The sequence below is a fragment of the Fukomys damarensis genome, unplaced genomic scaffold, assembly GCF_012274545.1.
Source record: "Fukomys damarensis isolate Sample0158 unplaced genomic scaffold, DMR_v1.0_HiC HiC_scaffold_15, whole genome shotgun sequence".
In the NCBI taxonomy this organism is placed as follows: Eukaryota; Metazoa; Chordata; class Mammalia; order Rodentia; family Bathyergidae; genus Fukomys; species Fukomys damarensis.
This window is the reverse complement of record NW_022900927.1, coordinates 7,879,589-7,902,175: the sequence shown is the minus strand read 5'-3', so window position 1 is coordinate 7,902,175 and position 22,587 is coordinate 7,879,589. Positions and strand designations below refer to the sequence as shown.

The following is a 22,587-nucleotide window of genomic DNA, read 5'->3' as shown; positions in this document are numbered from 1 at the left end:
AATCAAATGCTACAAATACTACAAAGACTATTATCTTCCCAGAAAGCTAGTTGTTGAATGTTTACCAATGGATTAGTATTTGTAGAGAGCTATACAAGGCTTTCCTTTTCCTATAGTCTGGTGCCAGAATTAGAAAGTCAAATGAAGAATCAACGTAATATCTTGGCTATTAGATTTTAAAGTATTGGAGTTTTTGAGCGGAGCCATAAAAAGTTCTCCTTTATTTGCTCCTGAGTTTAGAACCAATTGAAAGATAGATAGAAAATCACTATCTCAATCACTGACAAGCCTGGTTAGATGTTATGGCTCCTTCCTAACCCCTCGCTCCTGAATGGAGCTTGCCATGGGATCGTTAGCGAGGCTGGACCGTCGCCAGCCCTGTCTCCCCCATCCTCACCTCTCCCTGCAGGTTGGGGTAGAGGAATCTTCTCAGCCCATTCAGAGTGGCAGAAGGATGGAGGAGAGGAGGAAAGCTCTCCTTCCCAGCACCCAAAATAAGCAAAAGCTCCTGTTTTGTGGATCAAAGTGGAAACTTCAGTTGTGGAAGGGAAGGGTTTGTCCTACAAAGTATTGTATTTTTACTCCCTCTCTTATTACTTCCGGAAGCCAGAGTTTGACCACACAGTGCGAGAACTTTTGCTCTGTAACACTGCTGGATCAATCAGCTGGGGTGTAGTGGTAGAAAAGCTTTCAAGTTTCACCTTAGGAAATGGTGGTCGTGGTGGTATATTTTACCTAAAGAGTCACCTCTGATATACACTAGATAGTTTTAATTTCTTTTTAAAAATTTGTTAACAAAAACTCTGACTTGCATCTACCACTGTTAAAATATCATACCCATTAAGCATTTTCATCAATAACCACTTAATTCCTTGAAAAAGAGGTAATCAGCAAGCATTTGATTTGAATGACTTATTGTTTAGCTGCTTCAGAGAATTTACACCAATTAGTTCTGTAGGAGTGTTAATGCAGCAGCCCCTCAGAGACAAACAGCATCTTTCTTTGTCAAGCTATGGCATAGTACATTTTTGTCTACATCTCCATTTTCACTTGAAAATGTAAAAAGAATGCACAATCCAATTTTTAAAAATTTTAAATATGCTCCATTAGCTCTTGTGCTAAGCATTGTGTGTAGGATAACTTCAGGCTTTTGTGTATCGTCTGTTTTTTCTGGGTGCTCTAATCGGGTCCCATGTCCAATGTAAGATTTTAAAATTTGATTTGTCTTAAAAACCTGCGCATCACAGATTGGCTGTGGTCTAAGCAAGCTGTGCAAGGCACTTCAGGGGGCATCTGTGTTACACTGAAGTCTGGTCTAGGTTGGTGGCGACTTGACCAGTGACATCTGCAGACTGTTTTCTCATCCACAGGAAGTGAGGTGGTCCGCAATGCTGCAGGGCCTGGGATGGCACCAAGTAGCACCATTGTGGCCGCTCAGCAGGAGGCTGGGACAGGGCAGTCACAGCCGTGCTCCCATCTCCATGCCCGGGTGAAGAAACACTAGTATCCCATTGTGAGGAGGCTTTGTCTTGCTCACAAGGCCCCCATGAACAGTACCAGGGCACCTCGACTCTGGTGTGACCCGCGTGTCCCTTACCGATGCCAACCCACACAGCACTTGCGAGCACCTGTGCATTTGCCTTTTGTGTGTTCGATGGGCTTTACTTTGGGGAATATCTCATTCCTCAAATCCAATTGAGAAAGTGTCATTGATTAAAATTTTGTCAGAGTATGATTACTGTTGTTACTTTGCTGCAATAGTCTTCTAACAAAGTTCTGAACAGGGTGTACACGGGGAACGAGAGACTCTGGTTTGTATGTAATGACATTTGCATTGCATTTGTGTGGCATCCACTCACAGTCAGAAAACCACGAATGCCTTTTTACACCTGGATGCTCCTTCCCCTCCTGATCTCAAACATCCCTTCTTTTAAATTTAATATTCTTTTGGCTCTCTGTCTTCATTTGTAGGAAGAGCTCTGATTATCTGTAGAAAGCACTGACATTTCACAGATGATATGAAGATGAATGGCCAGTTTGTTTTAGTTCATTTTCTGTTGCTAATAACAAAATACTACAGACTGGATGCATCATTAATGAAAGGGGGTTGCTTCAGCTCATGGTTCTGGTCGAGGTTGAAGGATTGTACTAAGTAGTAGCAGGGAGCTCTCTGAAATCATCTACAGTCCCTCAGCTTTCCTTTTCCAGCCCATCTAACAACTCATTTTCAAACACTGGTTTTCAAATAGAAGTATAATGAGAAGAGCATTTTCTTCCAAAATTTAGTTTTGCTCATATCCTGATGCACTTTATACACATTCAGTGGCTCAGTGGGTATTCGCCATCTAGTTATCTAGTTACCACTATCTAGTTAGCATGGAGCAAGAGGTTGCTCCAGGGTGTTTTCCTCTTTATTGTGCTACTATTAATTTCTTTGTAATGTACTCAGCGCCATCACTTGCATTCATTTCTTACTCAAAACTGTTACTCTGCTGGGGGCAGTGGTGCATACCTGTGACCCCAAGTACCCGGGAGGTGGAGGCAGAGGTGTTGCAAGGTTGAGTCCAGGCTGGACAACTTAGGCTCTGTTTCAAAACATACATACATAATAAATAAATAAATGGGGATATAGCCCAGCATCCCCTTGGTTCACTCCCTGGGACTGCCAACACAAAACCAAAAAAAGATTTTTTTTAAAACTGTTTTGTTGGTTCCCTGTTCATTCAGCAAACACTTGTATGTACTGCTCTGAGGACTGGGGACTGGGCAGGGCAGGCACGGTCCTTGTTCTCACAGATTATCATCCAGCCTTGTCTTGGCTACCTTGCTTCTGCCTTTCCCTCTGCCCCTATCTTTTTCCCATCCTGAAATCCTCTGGGAGAGTGAAAACAACAACAACAACTACAACAAAATATTTTCCGCTGTGACATTTTTGTCTTATATTCCAAGACTCTGCCTTGGTGCTTGGCTTCTGCGTTTGGTGATATCTTTGTTTTAGTTTTTGGTGGCACTGAGATACATCCCCAGCTTTTAAAAAACTTTAAAAAAAATGTTTTTTTGAGGCAGGCTCTCACTGAGTTGCCCACATCAGACTCAAACTTGCAACCCTACTTACTGCCTCAGCTCTCAGAGAACTGGGATTCCAGGTGTGCACCACCATACCAAGCCTGATATCTGTAATAGTGCTTCTCTGCCTCTCCCAAGAAGTTCCTATCTCCATATCTTCATGCAAGGCCGTTTCCATAGCCAGGAATCTCCTGCTCTCCTCCACCAGAGACAAACCCACTAACTCTCCAAGGCCTCACAAAGCTTCTCCCTCCTTTGGAAATTGTTCTTTCTTCGGCCATATCAGACATCTCTCACACGCGCAACAGCCAGTCTAGAATAGGTAGGGATACGCATGCATGTAATTCAGGTTAGAATGCTGAAGGGTTGTAATGAAGTCTTAAAAGAGATATTTTAAAGGTAATTAATATACATTTGAAAAGACAGAGGTGTGAAATTCTACCCCATTCTCCACGGAAGACATCACAGTTACCAGTCTGTTATCATCTCTTCTAGATGTATACTCTGGACATGGATGAATAGGAATCCCAAGACTTTTGTGGGAAAACTGGACAGAAAAAAATTAAAAACGCAGAAGCAAGAAACTGCACAAGAAAAATTGTGAGAGGTGATACATCTTCCCATTTGTGATAATCATCACAGTGACACTGACTGCTTACTTTGGAACAGGCATTGTTCTGAATACTTCTGGAGAATCAGTCATTTAATCCTCCTGTCGACCTCATGATTTAAGTAGTATTATTATCTCCTTTTTACAGAGGAGACATTGAAGTAACGTGACCAAGATCATAAAGTTGGCATCTGATCTAAATTCCAGTCTTGGATTTCAAGAACCCACATATTTAACCACGGTGCTCTCTGGTTTAAGATTCTTAAGACAATTATAAAAACTATAGCCACAAAAATTATGCTATTGATACAGGAATAGATAAGTAAACCACAGGAACAGAAGAGAACTCAGAAATAGGTTCATGGTAAAAGTGACATTCCAATTTAGTGGGAAAGGGTGGGATATTTAAGAAACAATGCTAGAATAATGTGATGTGACTTTGGAATAAGTCTGTTGGATTCTTTCCTGAGACCATACTTAGAAATGTAGATTGAAAGTCTCAATCTAAAAATAATGCCACTCTGCCATAAAGAAGAATAAACTTGAGACATTTCTAGGTAAATGGATGCACCATGAGACCTTGCTCTTAAGTGAAATTAATTGGACACATATGTTCAGATATCACATGTTTTCTCTGGTATGAGAAACTGAAAGTGTGAATAAGGACCCAAATGTATAGCAGATGTTGTGAAATAGGAAGGAAATGTTCAAGTGAGAAGGGAACTAGGGAGAAGGCAGAAGGAAAGGAAGGAAGGGACAAGAAAAAAAAAGAATAGAAGAAAGAAATGGAAACAAGCTTTTGTAAATAAGGAGGGGAAATGAGGTTAAAGGGCTGGGAGGGAAATGAGGAAAAAGAAGAATTAAGATACATCATGTACAAGTACAAATTCCGTATGATGAATGTTATCATTATGTATATCTAAAGTGCACCAATAAAATTAACTAAAAGAATAAAAACAATTAAGAATAAAAAATTCAAGAGAAACTCAGATGTCATAAAGAAAATATTAAAATAAAAATCAAGAGAAAAAATATAGACTGGGAAAACATAGAATTACTTATGACAAAAAGGGATTTCTGCCAAGTGGGTGACAAAAATTACCTAATGAGAAAATAAGTATGTGAAAAAAATTCACATAAGAATTCTAAATGCCTAGTAAACATAAGAACTATTACTGAGCTTTTTAAGTTTCCTGTGAAATCTTATAATTTTTAGCTATCAATTAGCAAAATTTTAAAAAGTGATGACTTTTAATGCTAGAGAACCTCTCAAAGATTTTTCTGACTAGAGAAACAAACATTCAATAAATCTAACTAAAACATAGCTCTCGTGCACTGCTTGGATGTGAATTACTAGAAGCTTTTTGTTTTGTTTTTTGAGACAGGGTCTCTGTGTTCTAGCCTGGCCTTGAACTCTTGGTGATCCTCCAGCTTCAGCCTCTTGAGTGCTGGGATTACGATAGTGTGCGACCATGACCAGCCCAGGAAACTTTAAAATTTAATGTATGTCTGTGACACATAATGAATGTATTAATTGTGGCATGGCATATCTTGATCCTTTTTAAATAAAAAAGTGTATTAGTACATAATGATCCAATCCATCTTAGGGGGTTGGCACATGTACACAGCATAGCTGATTTTCATTACTTCTTTTCCCTCTCCCTTCCTTTCCTCTCCCTCCATCCTTTGGTCCTCTTTCCAATTTTTAAAGATCTGTCTCCCTGTTTCCTATTATCTCTCTTTTACTTTGCTCTTTAGGAGCTTTTTGAAAAACAAATCGATACTGTCTACTAAGATTTAAAGTCTGCATAGTTATTGCCTTAGCAAATGCATACTTAGAAGTCCACCTTATATAAGCCCACACAAAAATTAGGATACATATAAACAGATGATTAATGTAGGAAAAAAAAAAGAAAACAAGCTGACTGTCCTACAATAGGGGAAAGATTGAATGAATCCACAGTATGCAGCACTATGCAGTTATTTTTTTAAAAAATGTATCAGATCTACATTCATCGACCCAGAGAAATATCCTTGGATAGACTGTTAAACAGAAATAAGGGAGGGAGGGAGGAATGGAGCAAGAGAGTGAGGAAAGAAGGGAGGAAGGAAAAAGGAAGGAAGAAGACAGGGAAGGGAAAGGGAGGAAGGGAGGGAAAGGAAGGGAAAGAGGAAAAAAGGAAAGGAGAGGAAGGAGAGAGATACAGAGGACGGAGAGAGAAATTAAGTTAGTTGCAGAATAGCATGGATAGCATGAGTCCATATTTGCCAAAATGAAGTAAAGCAAATTAAGTCCCTTCCTTGTGTGGTGCTCTGATGGGGGAAATCGTGAAAGGACTCCTGGCCTGCTGTTCCCCACTGTATTTCGGGGAAGCGGGCAGGGGCGAAGGTAACAAATGACTTGGGATGTTTTATCAAATGCTTTGTTTGACATATCACTACATTTGTAAGTTAAAAGCATCTCTTCGTTGAGCTCTCCAATCATTGTGTATTTCTCACCAGACTTTCATTAATCCTCGCGGTACAATTTATATTTTGTCATCATTCTTTTCTCCACTGGAGACAGATGTTTCCAGCTCTCCGGGTCCACCCAAGAGTGACCCTGTCACGAGCATTTCCCTGACTGGCTCTGCAGCAGACCTTTTCGTCTTCCATGATTTGTTACTGCTGCTTCAGCGCCGCCAGTCAGCTGTGCTCTAGGCTTCCCGGTCTGGCCATCTCTCCCGAGAAAGTAACCCTTTTAAGGGTAGAGATGGGGCTTCGCGTGCTGAGTAACCTCCGGGCCTAGCTCAGAGTGAGCGCAAGGCAAGTTTCTGGTGAGCGAGAGGTGAAGTCTTCGAAGGAGGCGCTTAGCTTGTACAGCATAGTTCCTGCGCCTATTTATGGTGTGTTCAAAAATATCACCGTTCCACTCAGCAACCTTCTAAAAGTCTGATGATTAAGGAAATTAGAAACACTTTCCTGCTGAATCTTGATGGGGGAAGAAAAAAACCAAGATGGTTAATGGTTATAAATTTGCCTTGAGAGATCAAGTGCTCATCTCAACTTTTACATTTACATTTGTGATAAAAATAGGTTTTCTCCCCCCAGTTCTAGGTTCCCCCTTCTGCCGACCAAATACGTACAGATATAGCTGGCAGATCTGAACAGCAGGGATGTGAAGGGGATTGCCATACTTACCTTTCAAAGTCTGCTTTTCTTATCTTCTTAGTGGAAGTAGCGTTTTAAAACCGTTACAAAAGTAGTGCCTAAAGCCTGTCGTGAAGGTGTGCACCTGTAATCCCAGCTTCCTCCAGAGGCTGATGCAGGAGGATCAAAAATTTAAAGCCAACCTGGGCAGTTGAGGGAGACCATATTTTAAAATGAAAAATAAAAATAAAGAGGGGTGGAGGAGGTAACGCAGTGGTATAGCAACTCTGGGTTCAATTCTTAGAGCCGGGGCGGCAGCAGCGGGAATTAGGGTAGGGAAGTAATGTGTAGTTATTGTAAAATGAGAAATACATAAGATTCAGAAATTCATAAAAAAGAATGGAAATCATCTGACATTGTATTATCTGATAATTAATCATTAGCATTTATCAGTATATATTATCTTAGGCTTTTATCTGTGTCCACATTCACAAATATTTTTATAAAATAGAGCCATATTAATCACACTCTTACAACCTGAATTTTTCACTTCAAATAAATCCGGTCATTGTCCCTGTTGATCAATGCCGCTGGGTGTGGTAGTGAACGCCTATAATCCCAGCACTTGGGAGGGGAAGCTAAAGCAGGAGGGTCATTTCAAATTCAAGTCCAGTGTGAACTACACAGAAAAACCCTGTCTCAAACCACCCCCAAAACAAACAAACAAAAAAACCCCAAATTAAATATAGATTTGCATTAGTATTTTAATGGTATTCCGCCTTGGATATATCAAAAGGTACAGGGCTGGGGATTTAGCTCAGTGGTGCAGCCACTTGCCTCGCAAGTATAAGGTCTTGAGTTCAATCCCCAGCACCAAAAAGAAAAAAAAAATTATTAAGCTAATTCCTACTGATGGACATTTACATTTGGGTTGTTGTTGTTTAGGTTTTTTTGGTACTGGGGAATGAACCCAGGACCCTGCCATTTAAAAATTTTTTTATTTTGAGACAGGATCTGGCTATGTTGCCAGTTAAACTGGGCCTTAACTTTCAATCCACCTGTCTCAGCTTCCCGAAGTTTTGTGTTAATAGACATATGCTGCCGCACCTGGTCTTAAAATACTTTTTCACTGATACAAACACATACCTCATGGGCAGGGATTTAGCTCAGTAGCACCGCCTCCTGCCTTGCTAGTGCAAGATCCCGAGTTCAGTCCCTGGTACCAGCAAACAAACAAACAAACAAACACATACCTGGTGATTGCCATCTGGATTCACGTTTAGCTGATTTTCCCCCCTAGGGAAAATTTCTAACTGCGGAATGTCTAAGCCAAAAGATGCATGCATTTCAGAGTTTGAAAACATAATGGCCAAATCCTTGTCCAAAAAACATTTTCCAGTTTCTCCCATTGATGTGATGGAGAACTTCCTGCCTGCCACACCTACGAATGTAGTATTGTCCTTGTTATTTTGCATTTCTCTCATTACCGGTAAGGTCAAATATTTCCTTGTTGTTTTGCTCCAAATTTTGTTGGTGGGGTGGGAGAGGTGTGAGGTAAAGAAATCTTTAACTTTTCACATTTGATTTATCACTTCTAAGCTATTGGTGTTTGATGACCAGTTTAGAAAGATGCTTTTCACATCTACCATAGCATTGTACATGAATGAGTCTGTTTTCTATTATACTCTTATAATTTTGTTTCATTTTAGTACTGAAATCTTTGAGCCACTTGCCAGTTACTTTTGCCTAAGGTCTGAAATAGAGTCATAATGTACTTCCCCCAAGTTTTGATTGACTACCATACTTTCTTTTATTATTATTTTTTGTTTGTGTGTATGTGTGTTTGTTTTTTGAGACAGCATCTCACTCTGTAGTTGAGACTGACCTGGAACTCACTATGTAGCCCAGGCTGGTCTCAAACTCACAGTGATTCTCCTGCTTCAGCCTCCTGAGTGCTGGGATTACAAGTGTGTGCCACCACACCTGGTTTATACTTTCTTTTAAAAATAACTTACCCTTCTCCTGTCCTGTTCAACTGAATTATAACTGCCCACAGTTCCAAGAGCTCTTGATGTATGAATTGGTTCAGGTTTTGCTACCACGCTATAAAACAGGTGCTATTATTGCTGCAGTTTATTCCCAAGGAAACTGAAATCACATGGCAGATGCTCATTGGAGCTGGGTAGGAGCACCGGGAATCTGATCCTAACGCCTATGTGTGTTGCCTCTTGGCAGAATAACTCATTGCCCAGTTCCAAAGCTGCTTTCTTGGGCCACCTTCTCTGCCCACCCCCCCACCTGGGGTGACAAGCTGCCTCCTTACTGGAAATCCTTGTAATTACTGTACTTACATTCCTGTTTGGCAAGAAGCTGGCATAGGCTTGTGGCTCATCTTCCATTCCAAATGCCAGCTTTGCTGGTGACAGGGAGAGGGTGTTCACTTCAGACTCAGAACTTTGCTCATAACGTATACATTTTTCTTTTCTCCATCGTTAGTTTCTGGTTTATTGATTGATTGATTGAATTTTGAGGTAGAATCTCACTAGGTTGCTCAGGCTGATCATAAATTTCTGAGCTCAAGTGACCTTCCTGCCTCCGCCTCCTGAATAGCTGGGACTGTAAGCACATGCCATCACACCTGGCTAATTTCTGTTTTAACTCTAAAATAAGACATGAGCTTAGTAAACATTTATATGGCCTCCTCCTTTGGTCTTCTTCCAGAGGTAAATACTAAAAAATTTTCTGTTTATACATAGGTATGTATGTATGCTTTTGTTTCACATAGTAGGAATGCTATAATTGTCTCTTCTGCACCTTGCTTCTTTCAGCTCCTTATACCTTAAACTTAGTCCCACTTGAATACACATAAGTCTAGCTCACTCTTTTTAATGACTATATAACATCCCATTGCATAATAAAGATACTCTATAATTTATACAACCTGTCCCCTATGAATAGCATTTAGATTGTCTCCAGCTTTTTACTTTTACAAATAATTATGAAATGAATACCCTTGTTCTTTTATCTTTAAGGGTGCATGGAAGAATATTTGCAACACAAAATTATAACAGTGAAATTGGTAGCTCAAAGTGTATGGACACCACGTGTGTGTGTGTTTGTGTGTGTGTGTGTGTGTGTGTGTGTGTGTGTTTGTGTGGCGCTGGGCCTTCACACTGAGCTACATCCCCAGCCCTTTTTATTTTTTATTTTGAGACAGAGTCTCATTAAGCTGCTGCACTGCCCAAGCTGGGTTTGAACTTGCAGTGATCTGGCCTCAGCCTCTAAAAGCACTAGGATTACAGGTACGAGCCACCATGCCTGGATCCTCACAAATTTCGATAATGCCAAATTGGGTCATAGATTTTTAAAGTTAGGCAATATTTTTAAACTTACATAGTTGATTTTCAATAAATAGTTACTGAATACTGAATGTCTTTTGATGAAAGCAATTCAAACATAGGGACAAAAAACAAACACTAGTCAGTATGGAAAAGGGGCCTTCACACTGATTGTCTATGGACTCAAGAAGACTTGAAAAAAAGATAAACTTGGATTAAAATAAGAAAATGTCAAGTGGTAGTGAAAGCCAAAGGCCCTTAATGATTCTGTCATTACACAATGGTGGAGAAACAGGGTTAAAATTGAGACGCAGGGCCTTGCCTCTCTGTGCTGGAATCCATGGCAGGCCTCTTAGTACCTGTGTGACCTTGGGCAACTTCATTTAAATTCTCTGCTCCTTAGTATCCCGTGAAAATGGGAAACAACAGTGCCTACTTCCTGGGATTGGAATGAGACTGCAGGAGCCCATGTTCGACACTAGGTTAAATCTCTGGAATGATGGGGCGGAGGAGGAAAGGTCCTCTTCGGGGCCAGCTGTAGCAGATCTGCAGATGCTGTCTTGCTGCACGTATAACAGTGGGGAAGCTGTGTCTTTGTTTTCTGGGAAACACAATTACTCCTGGCTGCACTGTAGAGGACTCGCATGGCTCAGGAAGAGACCGATTCTGGCAAATGAATGGAACACTGGGGTGTTCAGTTCTAAAGCTGATTTATGAAAAACAGTGGCATTTAGGCCATTGATTAAAACATGCTACCACAACACAAGAAATGATTGTTTTGAGTGTTGGATGTGATTTTTGACTCCTGAATAAATTGCTTTGTTCCATTAATGAGAATAGCAAGGATTTTAACAGCTATTATGAAATGTTTCCAACTTCTGAAGCGCTTACAGTTAGAGTAACTTTTTGTGCTGCTGAGGAAGAGTATTATACAGAGCGAAGTGTGATTTACAGGTGTATCCCATGTATGTTACACTATTGGCCCACTGAGCTTATATAATACAATGAAATGATTTTGTATGCTTTACAGATAATTTTGTGTAGCGCTTAAAGTCATTTTACTTTTTAAATCCAGTTTTTGAGGAGTACTTCGATTTTTTTTCATCATGTGTACTCCTTAATCTCTACTTTTTTTTTTTTTTTTTTTTTGGTACCGGGGATTGAACTCGGGTCCTTGCGCTTGCAAGGCAGGCCACCGAACCGCTGAGCTAAATCCCCGGCCCCTTAATCTCTACTCTTGAAAAAAACCAGAAATTGAAACAACAAACTTATTTAACATCAGGTTTAAAAATGTAGTCTCTTATTTTGTAGAAAACACAAATCAGGAAGAGCATATAAAATTAATCCCTGTTGAAATATTCAATTTACAATACTGAGTTATAAATGAAATCGTGAACCCTTGATAGCATTAACGTCAGTCGATTTCTGTAGGACATAAAGTCTAGAAATCCATTGTGGGAGAAAAGGGTATAACTATTTTTCACTTGACAACAAAATGCTGTGTGCGCAATTTTTTATCTGTAAAATCTCTCAGGAAGAGACAAATTCCTTTTCTACAACCCAAACAAAATGCTCATGAATGTGTTCGTGGCACAAATTGTGGGATTCCAGATGGTGGCGCTGTTCTCACAGAGAAAAACTACAAATTTTTTTTTCTTAATACGTATGCTATTATAATTAGTCTTTTATCTATAAAGCTGTAAAAGTGACAAAATAATACAATACAATGTCTAGTAGTCTTTAAATTACTGTTTTAAAATTTGGGATTATTTTAATATCTAGTGATTTATTGGCAACATACTTTACAGAAAGATAGTGTGTATATTTATTTTGAGTAGTGATGCAAAAGCAGTCATCATTTTTTGTATTTCAACAGTAAAATCTCCAAAGAATGCCCTTATCTTTGAAAAACACAGTGCCGCATTTATGAAGTCATAAAAACCCCTGGAAAAGGAGCAAAATTCAAGACAAACCATTACTAAGGTGGGTAAAAAAGAAATGCTATTCAGATTCAAAGAAGAAAGGTAACTGTTAAATCCATGAGATGCAACTGCCAACAGTTCTGCTTTTATTTCAAATTATTTTATTTTGCTTTGTTTCTTTCAGTCTGGTTTCCTTGCTGTGAAAGTCATAAATAGAGAAAAGTAAATGCTTACATATTTTTATTCCCAGAAGCCACTTCCTAAAAGATAAAAATTTCCTTCTTTCTTTCAAATTTCCCTTTTGAAGTAATGCCCAAATATCTCTATGTGGATCTCTGCATACCTGCGGATGCCTGAGGGGGAAATATTACCACATATTTATTTAAATTAAATAAAAGCCAAGTGTTTCTTGTGAAAGGTCTGTAGTGGTTCCATAAAGTCTGGGCAGGTGATTTTCTCTAATGTGGAAGTCTTTCTTCTGGCAGAGACCCACACTGATACAACTGAATGAATCTTAATCCATTCCCAGTCAGGAGCTTAGACCCCCCCCTCCCATCCAGATCACCTTCCCCCAGTCAAAACGTCCTTGAAGTATCTGGAGTATTTTTTAAAAGAAGTAGACAGCTAGAAAGGTTTCCAAAGATGAGAATTCCTGAATCCATCAACAACTTACTTTTGACCGTGGGTAAAGTACTCACTTGTGCAAGCTGTTCTCTGTAAGTAAGTGAAAAAAGCCAAATGCAGTTATGCATATTTGTAAACCCAGCACTTGGGAGGCTGAGGTAGGAGGATTGCTGTCAGTTCATGACCAGCCTGGGCTACATGTGAGTTCAAGGCCAGCCTGAATTATACAGTGAGACCCTGTCACAAACCAAACCAAAACAAAAGAAAGCAAAACAGTGAAAGAGTTGGAGTAGAACAGATGACATCTAAGGCCAAGTCCAGATCTATAACTACTATTTTCAAATAAAAACATATTCATAAAGATTTATAAAAGATACATGATCATATACATAAACACAGTTTTATATATATATATCTAAATGAGAAGCATGATGTATGGTTTCACATAACAGGCAGGGGATACAGTGGTTATGGGATGGATTAATTTAGTTGTCCCATGGCATTACAATGGATGCCACTCTTTTCTAGCTTTCTCTCCTGTCATCTCTCACTATCTTAGATGGTGTCCTTAAACTGAGGTTCTAGGTTCTGAGTGTTGCACATGGGCACAACCAAATCAGACAAAACAAGTGGAGCCATTTCATTCTGTGAATCTCTTGTTAATAGGGAGGACATTCTTTCCCCAAAATGCTCCTGGTACTACCTCAGCAGATCTGCTTTTATATATCATGTGTCATTAGCCAGAATTACATGTCCCATGACCATATCCAGACCACAACTGAAGGATATATTATTGCATGAGTATTAACATCCTGGACACGTGGTACATTTCATTAATCAGTGATGTCTGAGTCTTTAATTTGTCAGAAATTCAATATAGAAAAGGACCTTGTTGAAGTGATAAAAGGTAGAAATACGAGAATGAATACATCTATATGTAAATCAATTTTTTTTCAGAGACTAGTACTTTGCAGTGAGTTCACTTTAGTAAATATTGGTTGAATAATATTGACCTTTAGGGTACAGCATGTTGAAAACATTTAGAAAACATCAAAGCAAAAGAAACAGGGATAGAAAAATGGTTGTAACTAAAAGTCATAGAATGACTAGCCAGACAGAATGGAAGATGTCCTAAAGCAGAGATACAAAAGCAAAACTAAGGCCTGATGTCGCAGAAGTGATTATGACAACAGGGAACATGTTTCACTTGCCTTGCTAACCAGCTTTGGCTCCTAGGAGGCTCTGAAGGTCATCCTGCACTGACTTCTGACTAACAAAAGAGAACCTTTTGGTTAAGGTGATGTAACACAGAAAGAGATTATGCCATCACAGATGTTTTATTATCAGATGAAAAATTGCCTAGCACGATTGGAATGCACATGAGGCTTGAGGAAATCAGATCCCCAAAGTTTAGACCAAAAGAGAAATAATTTCAGACATGTTAAAAATGTCTGAAACTGTGAAATGATCTTCCAGAATGTCCAAACTTGAGTTTTACAAAAAAGCATCAAACGACTTAGCCCTTTATTGGAAAATCAAGGCCAGTGGACTGGGGTGGGTCACACAGAGGGCAGAAATGGGGTGGCTGAGACTAACAGAGGAGCACATGGGTGGGCAGCCGCTGGTTAACAAGACTTGTGCGGGAAAAGATGACAATAAATATCACACTGACCTCTGCAGTCTAAGTGAAGTTCTGCTTTGGAATGCAGGTTGATTTGTTCATACAATGAGACACAAATGGAGAGGGAAATCTAGTTTGCTCTGAACAAGAATGCGTCACAGAAGAAATTTTGATTGGTGGTGCATATCTGTAATCCTAGTCCTGTGATAGGCAGAGGGAGGAGGATCGAAAGTTTCAGCCTAATTTAGCTAATTTAGTGGCTTGGTTAGATCCTGTATCAAAAAATAAAGTATAGGTTTTTAGCAAAGAACTGGTAAAACATGGGCTCTGCTCAAATTTTAAATATTCTGACCTTTTTAGTTAGACATGGTATGAAAGACCTACAAGAGCTCTATTCCCTGGTCACTGCATACTTATCCTTCACAGCTTCCTAACCTTCTAGTTAGAGCTGGATGGAGGCAACTAGGTCCTGGCTAAATGGTATCACATTATCCCACAAAGCCTAGCGGGCCTCTTCCCCAGTCTCCAAGCTGTTTGTGTGACAATATTTGAAATAGAATCTATAGTAGATCATAGGCCTTAAAGTAAGAACAAAAATAATTAGGAGCCCCAGAGGAAAGTGTAAGTCTTCATAACCTTGGTTAGTGATGATCTCTAGGATACCACACTGACACAAGTGTTCAAGAGAAGGTTGATAAATTGGATTGAGTCAAAATTAAAAATGTTTTGTGCTTCAAAGGACACAGAAAAGGCCATGCACAGAGTGAGAGAAAATATTTTCAAGTCACATATCTAGTAAGATGCTTACATCAAAAAGAACCTTTGCAATGCAAAAATTTAAGAAACAGCTCAATTTAAAAACGTGCAAAGAATTGGAACAGCCATTTTTTTCCACAGAAGATATAGCAATGGCTAATAAGCACGTGGACAGATCTCATCAGTAATAATTAGGGTAATGGAGATCAAAACTCCGTGGAGATACTACTTCAAATCCACTAGAAGGTTGAAAATGAAAATGAGGAGGTGTTGGCTAGGATGCGGAGAAAGCAGGACCCTCATCCACTGCTGATGGGAATATGAGCCACAGTTTTGGAAGAGTTTGCCAGTTCCCCAAGTGATGAAGCACAGAGTTCCCACAGGATTCAGCAGCTGTGCGCCTTGGTATCTAAGAGAAATGAAAGCACTTGCCGCACAGAGAGTGTACATGAATTTTCATTGCAACATTACTTAGGGTAGTCAAAGAATGTCAACAATCCAAATGTCTGGAATATTATTTGGTCATGAAAAGAATGAAGTGCTGATGTATTCTGTAAGTGTTCATTCATGCCAAGTGGAAAAAGCCAGTCATGAGAGACCACATTCTGTAGGACGCTATTTGTATGAAATGTGCAGAACAGGCGAATCTGTAGAGACAGGAAGTAGATTTAGTGGCTGTGAAGTTATGGAGGATGGAGGAGTTGAGGGTGGGATGGGAACCGACTGCTAATGGATTCAGGGTTTCTTTTGGGGGTGATGGAATGTTTTAAAATAGATTATGGTTACACAGCTTTATGGATTGGCCTGCAGTAAACACTACTTCTATTTGTGGCCTGCTTTTCTATATCTCCCTGTATCTTTCAGAGCTTTACTTGCCTGTCTATGCCCCTATCTGTTGAGGGTTGCAATTGCCTGAGAGAAGGGGGAATTCAGTGAACGGTGAGGCCTCTGCTACTCTCATGTTGTTTTTTTTTCTTTCCTTTCTTTTATTATTATTATCATTATTATTATTATTTTCTTTTTTAGATAGGGTCTAGCTATGTGGTTCAGATGGCCTGAACTCACTGTGTGGTCCAGACTGGCTTCAAATTTGTCATCCTCCTGCCTCAGCCTCCCGAATCCTGGGATTACAGGCATATGCCACCACACCCAGATTTGGATTTGTTTTGAAACAATGTTTTAGGAACTTAGGGAATTACAAATCTCGGGGGCTGGGAGGGGGGGAGCATATTTAACTAAAATATTTCAATCCCTGATTAAATTTTACACTTTTTTTTTTTTTTTTTTTTTTTTTTGTACTGGGGATCGAACTCAGGACCTTGCATTTGTGCGGCAGGCAGTGGCACCACTGAGCTAAATTTCTGGCCCTGTTTTTGATTTTTTGAGACAGGGCCTTACTATGTAGTTCAGGTTGGTTTTGAACTAATTATGTAGCTGTCTTAGTTATTCTCTCCTCACCGAGACACACTACCAATACCCACCACTGGAAAGAGGAAGGATTTATTTTAGCTAAGAGTTTGTGAAATTTTAGTCCCTAATCCACTGGCTCCAAGGCAGGGTGGGATAGCAGAGGGGCATTGCTCCGGACAGACAGGTCAGGCAGGAGGCAGAGAGATATCAAGGGGAGAGGGAGAGAGAGGCCACGCCCGTGAGGCCCCCCTCCAACCAGGAGGGCCCAGCCCTAACAGCCTTTCAGGTACTGAACTCATCAGTGGATGAATCCGGTGCTTAGTATGGTGCCCCAAGATCCAATCAGCTGAGACTTTTGGAGGGCTTTTTAGATCTAAACCAAAACAACGGTGTGTGTGTGTGTGTGTGTGTGCACACGCGTCCTACAAGCACTTGTCATGGACCTCTGCTTTTGACAATCATCGCTCTCAATTCCTTAGAATGCCTAAAATCAAGATTATCCAGCAACTCTGCTTTTCTTAAGGTATCAAAGCTGCCAAATGAACTGCGAACTTGCCATTTAATAATTGGTTATAGGGACTGAGGGATGATGGCTACTAGCAGAATTGTACAACTGCCTTAATTTTTCCCTAGAATTTCATCAAAGTGACAGTTTTGTATGTATCTTGTCCTCTAGATAAAAAAAAACAGACAACAACAACAACAAAACAAAACAAAAACCCTTGGAGGGGCAGGAGGTATAGCTCAGTGGCGCCGCGCCTGCCTGGCAAGCACAAGGTCGTGAGTTTGATTCCCGGTAGTGGGGAGGGCGGATGGAACTTGGAGTCAAATGCATTTTCTGTGTGCGGTAAGAGAGAAGAGTTCATAGTTTGTATTCCGGTCGTCGGTGATGAAAAACCTGCCGGAACCATAAACACTGGGAGAAAATGACCTTCACGTGGGCGGGCGCCCCAGCTCCTCGGGGGATTCTCCCGGTCCGAGCCACTGCAGCCCAAAACCGCTCTGGGGGCATCCTGTGAATGCGGCGGATATAGAGAATTTCCTTCCGGTTCCTTCTCACCTAGGTTGTAACAGGTGGTCTTCGCTAAGATTGGAGCTCTGTGTTTTGCTTCTTGATTAAAGTAATTCTTTTTCAAAATGTTTCCTTCTCTACTGTGAAGTCGCCTAGCTGAATCCAACAGTGCTGCCTGCCTGGTTACTTCTTGCGTGGGTGACCGCTGTTCCTGAAATCAGTGAGAATGTTTACTTCCTTCCACTTTCATTCTTCAAGGATTATTCTGTGCCACAGAATCCAGTGTGGTTTATCACCAGTTCACTCTTCCTTGGCTCAAATAAAGGATTTGGCCCAAGCTTTCCTACATTTTAAAATGAAGGCACTTTTTGTTGATCAGGATTTGGGAAGGGAGTGGACTTCGTGGAACCAGGGTGAGGCAAGAAGACACTGGACACCATCTAGAGCTCTTTCCAGCTAGTTGTGCCAGTTGTTGTTGACCTAAAGCTACCGGGTTCTGTGGCGGCACAATGAGAATACAGTGAGCTCAGCCATTTCTCAGCAAACAGGCTCTCCTGCTCCTGGGCATACTAGGTGGCTCCCAGAATTTAGACTCCATGGAGAAATACAAATAAAAGAAAGGCTTGGGGTGTAGCTTAGTGGTAGAGGGCCTTCTTAGTGTACAAGAGGCCCTAGTTCAAATCAATCTCCAGCACCGCAGGCAAATAAAATAAAGGCAGCATGGGGATACATAGAAAACAAAAAACCAGAAGAATAAAGGTAAGCCCTTTAAACGGAATCATTTCATATATTTTAATTTTCCCCTGTCCAAAGGCAACCAGATCAGGGGTCAGCACTGGCTGTGCAGAGATGTTTCAGAAGGCCCTTTCCCAGGCTATGGTAGCCTCTCACTACTCAATCTGTAAATCTACTTGGAGATCTTAAGAAAGTGCCACCCATGTGGTGGAAACAGAAAACGAATCAAATGCTCTCTATGTTCAAGAGGCCAGTATAACATATTACCAGTCACATCTGACTTATTCTTTCCATAAGAAGATGTATTCATGGAACTGTAACTGCTCAGGTACCCAATTTTGGTAATTTCTTCATTCACAAATCTCCTGGATGATAGGTAAATATGCAGAGTGTTCTTGGATTTGAGCTGGTGATTTGAACTTCAGCTTGCTAAAGAATCATGCAAGGTGACGTATAAGGCAGAGGATGTGAACTTCTTTGCTGTTATATATGTGTAACTGAGAAGCCAGAACTCAAATAAATGAATGGCTCCCTTTATAGCCTGCTCCTGGGAAGCCAAGACCATGGCTCTCTTTTGCCAGGACTAGAAGTGAGCAGAGTGATTGCCTAATCAGGGAAAAGTTGATGGGAGGTGAGTGAAGTCCCGTGTTCCTGCCCTAATTGCTCAATAGGCTTGTTTAAAACAGGCTAACTAGGCACAGGCCGGAAATGATGGGGGCAAGAGACCACTTCTCCCCAAATATTATTGGGCAGCTGCCAAAGACAGTTAAAATTAAATAAAACTGTTCAAACTTCTAACGCCATGAAAAACAAGATTGACGTGTTGGGGCTCCCAGTTTTAGCTATAACAAGCTAATTATAACACAACTTCTTGTTATGGATGAGGGACCATTTGTACTTCCCATGTTATCTCACCTTGGAATCTACAAAGTAATACAGGTAGTCTGTTATTATGAGGAAAGGTTAAACCTGGCAGTGATCTCAGTCACTGAAGGAAACAGCTGTCCCACGGTACCTGAGATTTTTGTCATACATCTTGGGGCCCGGTCTTCTTAAACTTCCACCAGCATTGATTTTTACTGGCAAGTTTTCTCCCCACTGGCGCTGCTTACATGGCTTTAGCCGCCCACAGATCTGATGTCACAGCGCAACTCTGTCCTCTTGCCAAGAGTCTGCACTGCGGGCCAACATCCCTGACGAGAATCTCCCCCTGCAACAGTCTCCAGAGGTTACCCACGTGAAAAATCACTCCCTTGGAAAAGCATGCAGTGTGCTTGGCTTTTAAACAATGGCTTAGTCACAAACTGTGTGACAGCTCTACCTTGAGTAACCCCTTTGGGAACTCAGAAGAGCTAGGGTTGCATTTGGACTCTGTAACTACAGCAACATTATTTTTTTCCTGGTTCAAACAATGATTTTGTATTTGCTGAGTGGAGTTTTCCCACCAGTTTTTTGTTTTTTGGTTTTTTTTTTTTTGGTACCTGGGATCAAATTAGGGTCCTTGTACTTTCAAGGTAGGTGGCAGAACCACTGAGCTAAAACCCAGGCTTCCCACCAATTCTTCCATCAGCTCAAAGGAAACATGGGGTATGGCCCACAGGAAAGATCATCATCATGGTAATAGAGGACTTTTCTTTTTCTTCCTTTCTATTTATTTATTTATGCAGTGTTGGGGATTGAACCTAAGGTCTTAATACTGAACTAAACCCCCAGTCCATTTGATTTTTTATTTTGAGACAGTGTCTTGATAAGAGTGCTAAGTTGCCCAGGGTGGGCTTGAATTTGCGATCCTCTTGCCTCAGCCTCCCAGAGTACTTGGTTTACACTTTTGCACTATCAGAACTAATTTGTAGGACCTTGTTTGTGGACTAAGTATGTGATATACATTGTGCTAAGCAATTTACAGTATACTTTCCGGTCTAATTTATTCTTTATGACCACTCCACGAGGAGGCCATTATTATTATTTCCATTTTATTGTTGAGTACACTGAGACTGAAAGGTTAAGGAAACCCACCCAATGTTACTTAGCTTTTGGAAGGGGCAAAGACAGGATTCTAAACATGGTCAGCCTGAGTCCACATCCCTATCTCCTTACATGTTCCCATAGATAAGCCCTTTGTCCTTGGATCTTGTGGGGAATCCTGGAAGAGAAGAACGGGAATGCCACACACACACACACACACACACACACACACACACACGTGCATACGTACATTCCAGAGTCTGGCTTTGCTCCCAGTCAGACGTGGGCTTAGCGTTTGCAGAGCTGACTGGGGAGGTCTCTGCCTGCCTATGACATCAAATCTCTCCAAAAGACCGCCTTTTCCCTAACACCTCACACAGTGGGCAGTGGACCCAGCATGTTGTTTTGTTCAGGCTACTTCCAGAATAACTCTTTGCCTCTACCCCAGCCACTCTCCAGAAGGGAGGCCAAGCAAGTTCCCTGAAAGGCAGGGACACTGGAGGTGTGTGTGGCAGGCTATGAGACCTGATTTCCATCTTGTTCTCATTTTACGTGGAGGTTTGATAAGAGGCCTTGCTTGGAGGCAGCTGTAGCTCTGTTTTATAGGGGAACCTTCGAGGCTGGTTCCCTTTGTCTGCTAAGTCTTCCCTTCCCTCATTTGCCGTGTAGGATGGGCCCTTCTTACCAAATTCCTCTCTGTAGTACATAGTGCCAACGAGATCCTAGCCTAGGTTTAGTGAATTTTCAAAGTATTCTGCTCCCCAACATCAAGAAAATAGGAAAAGTAGTCACTTGCATAGAATTATTTTGAGAACTCGAAACTAAAATATACAGAATAAAAGCTCCAAAATTACCTTTCAGCAAGGCCTTCTAAAATGACAGTGCAAAGCCGGGCATGGTGGCACACCTGTAATCCCAGCACTTGGGAGGCTGAGGTAGGAGGATTGCTGTGAGTTCCAGACCAGCCTGGGCTACATAGTGAGTTCCAGGTCAGTGTCAACTATATAGTGAGACCCTGTCTCAAAAAACAAAAAACAAAACAAAACAATAAAATGACAATGCAGAGAAATGTTCTTTGTAAAATAACTGCATTCTGAAAAGTCATGATGAAAGTCTTCTGTTCTCTTAAAGGATTTGGAATTCTACCCAAGGGGACATGAGGCATCACTGGAAAGATGCATCTAGAATGCCAGAGAGTAGTCTTTTGGATTTATTCCAGGGTCTGCTCAGTTGTCTTCAGGTTCAAGTATGATAGGAGAAATGGGCAAAAGAACTTACTTTTGAAGGCCCTTTTGACAAAAATTGAATGATTTTCTTCTAGAAGTTAAAATGATGATAGGAATTCTGCTACTGAATTTCCTCTATGGGTGTCCCTTTAAGGAATATTCTGCAAGTGGTGGCACATTAGAGAACCCCAGGGCCCTGGGAGACTGAGGCAGAAGGTTGGCAACTTCAAGTCCATCCTGGACAATGCAGAGACTTAGCAAGACCCTGTCTTAAAAATAAAAAATAAAAAAGACTGAGGACATATCTCAGGCCCTGGATTTAGTCTTCCAGTACTGAAAGAAAAAAAAATCTGGAAGATGTTAAGGTTATCCAGTTATTTGCCAAAATCAAGCAATGCCTCTCTGAGGAACTTCCTTAGATATGGTTTCAGATATATCTGAGATATGGTCTCAGATATAGCTGTTTGCTGTTCACTCAGTGGGCTCATCTGTGAAGGAAAAGTAGACAAAGATGAAAGTCACAAATGGGTTCAAATAAGGGATGTCGTTACAGACAATAACCTTCCTAGTGTGCTTTGGGTCTGGGCTAATTGATATATGGAGGGGATATTTTAGCCTGAGATTCTGCTGAGTTCTAATTTTTCCAGCAAGGCAACCCTTAAATTAGAAGGAATTATTGGTCTGGGGCTGGGGGCAAGGCAGTTTAAAAGTTCAACAGAAACCTAACTGGGAGAAAAGGGCAATTTGTACTCCTGGCTAGAATATGTATTGGTACCTCATATCTCCTACCTAAAAGTGAGCAAAATGGAACAAAATGGGTTATGAGAATTGGCGAATCCAGTAAATTTCCTTCCCTCCTGAAAGGGGGTTCTCGTGCCCCTTCGGGTGCCCCTTCCCAATTAGGCCACTCATGCACCGAGCTCACGCACCGAGAGGTCCGGCAGGAGATCTTTATTGTAGGGAGGCGAGCAGGAGGCAGGAAGGCAGAGAGAGAGAGAGAGAGAGAGAGAGAGAGGGGAGGAAGAAGAAGCAGAAGGAGAGAGAAGAACAAAGAAAGGAAGGCCCTTTAATCAGTTTTGGGGTGGGCTATTGCTTATTTATGAGGAGTGAGCTACTTTTAACCTATCACAGGCCAGATTGCTTTTATGGGCCCAGTCCTGCAGACACAGGTTT

General features: G+C 40.9%; 1 long non-coding RNA gene across 1 annotated transcript in view; it reads left to right on the top strand.

Annotated features, from left to right (window-relative positions):
• The window catches only part of LOC104872188, a 28,997-nt gene that overhangs the window by 716 nt on the left and 5,694 nt on the right, over nucleotides 1-22,587 (top strand). The window contains exon 2 of the long non-coding RNA XR_783090.1: nucleotides 12,020-12,126. This is a non-coding gene — a long non-coding RNA (uncharacterized LOC104872188). The remainder of the gene's footprint in view (nucleotides 1-12,019; nucleotides 12,127-22,587) is intronic.